This window comes from Lipotes vexillifer, unplaced genomic scaffold, assembly GCF_000442215.2.
Source record: "Lipotes vexillifer unplaced genomic scaffold, Lipotes_vexillifer_v1.1 scaffold184, whole genome shotgun sequence".
NCBI classification, from domain to species: domain Eukaryota; kingdom Metazoa; phylum Chordata; class Mammalia; order Artiodactyla; family Lipotidae; genus Lipotes; species Lipotes vexillifer.
In genome coordinates this window covers 2280812-2284924 of record NW_006783561.1, presented here as the reverse complement: position 1 = coordinate 2284924, position 4113 = coordinate 2280812, and the positions used below count along the sequence as shown (strand labels likewise).

Sequence of the window (4113 nt, the reverse complement as noted above, 5' to 3'; positions counted from 1 at the left end):
CCTACACCCCACCATCCCGACCTCATCTGAACAGAGCCACCTCGCCCCCCTGCCCGCCCCCGCCGAAAGGAGCCTGCGTTGTCCGAAGTAAACAAGCCGGTGGGGCAGTGAGGCGCTACCACGTGAAGGGCGCTGCGCATCTTGGGGACCCACTGAATGTAATCCCCAGGACAACTCCGGGGGTGGCCATACCACCTGGCTTTAGCAGAAGAGGAAGCTGCGCCTCCGACAGGCACTCACGAGGCCACAGCGGCGCTCGGGCTAACGCAGCCAGCTGGCGCCGAGCCGCAGTCTTTTCCCGGGAACGCCGATCCTCCCACAGTCCCTCCTGCTGCAGCGCGCCAGTTCCCTCCACGGAAAACAGCTGCCCCGACCCCCGCAGCCTAGCGACCCCAGGACTTCCCGGGCCGGCCCGGGCCGCGTCCGGGGTAGGGGGTCGCCGGGCCCCCGGAGGGGCGGACAGGGCGTGGCGCCCGCTGAGTCCAGGTCCGCCCGGGGGCGGGACCTGCGGGCCTCCGCGGCTGGCGGGCTGGCGGGCTGGCGGGCGTGCTGGCGGGCGGGCGGGGCGGGCGGAGCGGGGCGGGGCGCGGGCGCCCGTGGGCCGCAGCTGGATAAAAGGGCCCCAGGGTGCCCCAGGAGGCCCGTTAGCGCTGCCCGGCCGCGGAGCCCCGGCCCCAGCCCCGCAACGTCGCACTCCAGCTGGTGAGCCCCTGCCTGGCCCCTGGCCAGGTCTGTCTCCCGCTGTCCTGCCTGTCTGTCCGACTTCTGTCTCTCTGGGGGTCAGCAAGTCTCTGAGGGTTCCTGAAGGCTGGGAATGGCAGGCATGGGGGTCCCATGAACAGTTAGCCTAGACCCCTAGTCGCTCACCAACCTGCTGCCAATGGAAGTGACCGAATTGGGGAGCTTGGCCCCATGGCCGCCCGGCGTGGTGCGTCGTGGCCTCGGGCTGCCTGCGTGTCTTGTTTGTGGACACGCTGCGTGTAGTGTAGCCATTTCTCTGGCCTCTCCCGGGGGAGGGTAGGGGGAGGCAGGGGAAGGGACAGGTGGGTTCAGACGTCATTCCTGTGACAGGGGACAAAGAGGCAGGTTGGAGCCGGGCTCTCTGAAAAAAACAGACCAAAACTGAGTATGCTGGGGGTCGGGGGGAGACTGGGGACAGAGATGGAGGGTGGGCAGAGGGCTTCTACATGTCCTGTGCCTGGACAGGTGGACATTTGCTGGCACTGTGTCAGGTCACCACTATCAGTGGTCCCAGGGAGGCAATCAGGGCTGAGAGGGGAAACCCCACCCCCTCCTCAAAGAGCTAGAGAGAAGAGGCTTCCAGTGATTCCGGAGCCTGGTTCCCACCAGGACAGCACCCCAGCGCTCTTTCCTGAATACCCTTGGGCACTTCCAGCCTCTCTAGCAAGGCCAGGTCAAGCCAGGTGCCAGAGTCCCCTGGCAGCACCTGGATCAGGTGCCTCTCTCCTCCAAGCTGGCAGGATCCTGGATCTGTCACTTGGTTGCACTCAGCGCTGGCATCCAGCCCAATGCCCTCACACCACGGCTGGGTCATAAATCAACCAGCAACAGGGTGGAATTTCATTCATCTCCCTGCCTCCCTTCCTTCTTCCCCTGCTCCCGTGTCCATCTCTCTCCTGACTGGGAGCCTGGCGCTGGAGCCAGGCTGCCTGGGTTTGAATCCTGGCTGGGCAAGTTACTTAGCTTCTCTGGACCTCGTCTCCTCATCTATAAAGTGGAGATAAGTATTCAATAAATATTTTTAAATGTATAATAAACATTATTATTAACCTGCCCTCCTTCTCAGCCTCACTCTAGCCCTTTCTCCTTAACTTTGGAAAAGATCCACTTTTGAGGCTGTTTCCTTCTCTGAGGGAGGCTTCTCAGCCTGGTCCTCTTTTTGCTCAGCTCTGGGGGAGCACAACCCCTGGGTTGTGGAGACAGGAAGCAAAGACACCAAGTGTTAGGAAGGTGGGGGCCTGGGCGGGGGAGTTAATGGAGGGGGTGGCGTTTGAACTGGGTGTGGAAAGATGTGTAGGAATTTAACAGTCTGAGATTGAGGGAAGGGGTATCCCAAGCAGAAGGAACAGTGAGAGCAAATGCTTGGAGGCTGGGAACTGAAGGATGTGTTTGGGGAATGTGAGAAGACAAGTGTGATGTGAGCGAAAGCTGCAGAGGCACCTGCAGTGGGCAGGAAGGCTGGGAAGTGGGCTCTCCCTGTATATGACTCGGTTCCTGCTACCGCCCATCCACCTCCTGGGCGGCTTTCATAGAAGGGAGCTGATCTAGCACCAGGATTCTTCAGCAGAAGGCCACCCCTGTCCCCACGGAGGCCCCTTGGAGGGGAGGGAGCCTGTAGGCCCAGGAGTGTCCACAGCCTCTAATAAGACCTCCACAGTGCTCTGGGGATGTCAGCCACAGCTACACAACTGACCTGCCCAGCCCACCCCCTGGCCCATATCATAGATGGGCCTCATTTTAGAGGTGTTGCACCTGAGTCTCAGAAGAAAGCAGCTGAATCATGTCACCTAATTTGGTGGCAGAATGAGGAGCATTCTGACTCCTGCTGACAGGGAGCGGGGTCATCTCTCAGGCCAGACCCAATATGACCCCTGGGTCCTAACAGCTGGTGAGCCCTGAGCCCAATCTTTCTATCTTCTCTTGTCATCTGGGGGAGGTCTCTATCCACAGTGACTTCGGTTTGGCTCAGTCCCTAGCTGTCCACCTCCTCCTTAGGGGTGCAGGGAGGAGGGAATGGGAACATCCCAAGCGGCAGAGAGCGCTCTGCGTGTGGTGACAGCCAGCAGGGAGCCTCCACTGGCTCCTGAGTGGGGAGGGACATGAAGAAAACAGTGCTTAAGTCTGAGAAAGAAGTGTTGCAAAGAAGGGTAGCAGTACTGGGGACTTGATGTTGAGTTGGGAACGCGGCCTCCATTCCCTCTTTATCCAAAGAGAGAGGCTGGGACCAACCTAGACCAAAGGTTCTGTAGTAGCTGTTTCAGTTGCTGTTAATAATAGCTGTCAGATGAGAGCTTGCTCTTCTAAGGACTTAACACGTATTCATTCATTTGATCTTCACAAGAATCTTGCCCCCATTTTATAGAGAGGATAAACTCTATGAGGAAACTAAATCACTTGAGATTGAGAAACTAAATCACTTGCCCGAGACCACCCAGAAACCAATTGGTGGAGTCGGGACGTGAACTCAGGCAGCCTGACTCCCAGTCTGTACGCCTAAGCGCAGTGCTATGCCACCTTGCATCCACGCATCTGCAGATATTTACGGGGTGCCACCTACATACCTGGCACTACTCTGGGCACTGGGGGCACAATACAAAGTCCCTGTTCCTGTGGAGCTTCATTCCTGAGCTCATCATGTACACTTCTAGGAGCCTACTGCCCCCAGCCCTGGGCTCACCAAAGCAGGTGGATTGGTAGCTGAAGCGGGTGGGACTGGGTGCGGCCAGGAATAAGGACCGATTCTCAGCCAGAAACCAGCTTGTGGGGAAGGGAATGGCAGGGGGCCCTGTAAGACGCTCCCTACTGAGACTGACCAGCTGAGGAATCCCCCCAAGAATAGCAGTGGCCATGGGAGAAAGAGGGAGTCTCCCTAGAATGAGCCCTTTTAAGACTCAAGCACCAAAGAGGAAGCCAAGGACCCGAACTTTCTCCATCCACTCTTCCGGGCCAGCCTCAGCTTCCCATCAGCAGTAGAGCTGGCCGTGGAGGAGCTTCAGCACTGGTGGCTGCAGATACTCTAACAGCTCCAACCGGGGATGACCGTCCTCTGTGCTCTTCCCAACCCTGCTCCAAGGAGCAAGGCTGCTAATGTATGAGGGGGAGCCCCCAACTCGTGCCCTGTAAGGACCCAGAGAGCATATGACAACAGCTTCCTGGAGATGGGAGCCCTCTCCTGTGTATGGTCACTGCCTAAAACCCTCCCAGGGCCGTTTACTTCCTACAGGATGAAGGGCAAACCCTGTGCATGGTGCACAAGGCCCTTGATCATCTGGCCCCAGCCTGTCCCTCCACCTCAGTCCCCTCCAAGCCCCCAATACTGCAGTACAGGGTTAAAGGGCACTCCCTGCTCTTGCACAAACTCACCTCTTTCCC

The 4113-nt window shown here is 58.6% G+C and overlaps 1 protein-coding gene across 2 annotated transcripts in view; it reads left to right on the top strand.

Moving 5' to 3' along the window:
* The first annotated feature begins 594 nt into the window (after window positions 1–594).
* The window catches only part of LOXL4 (lysyl oxidase like 4), a 20491-nt gene continuing 16972 nt past the window's right edge, over window positions 595–4113 (top strand). The window contains exon 1 of one of the 2 annotated variants that reach the window (XM_007456236.1): window positions 595–702. The gene's annotated coding sequence lies outside the window, so the exon portion shown is untranslated. Of the gene's footprint in view, window positions 730–4113 lie in introns of both variants that reach the window. The other variant, XM_007456235.1, reaches the window with a different exon arrangement.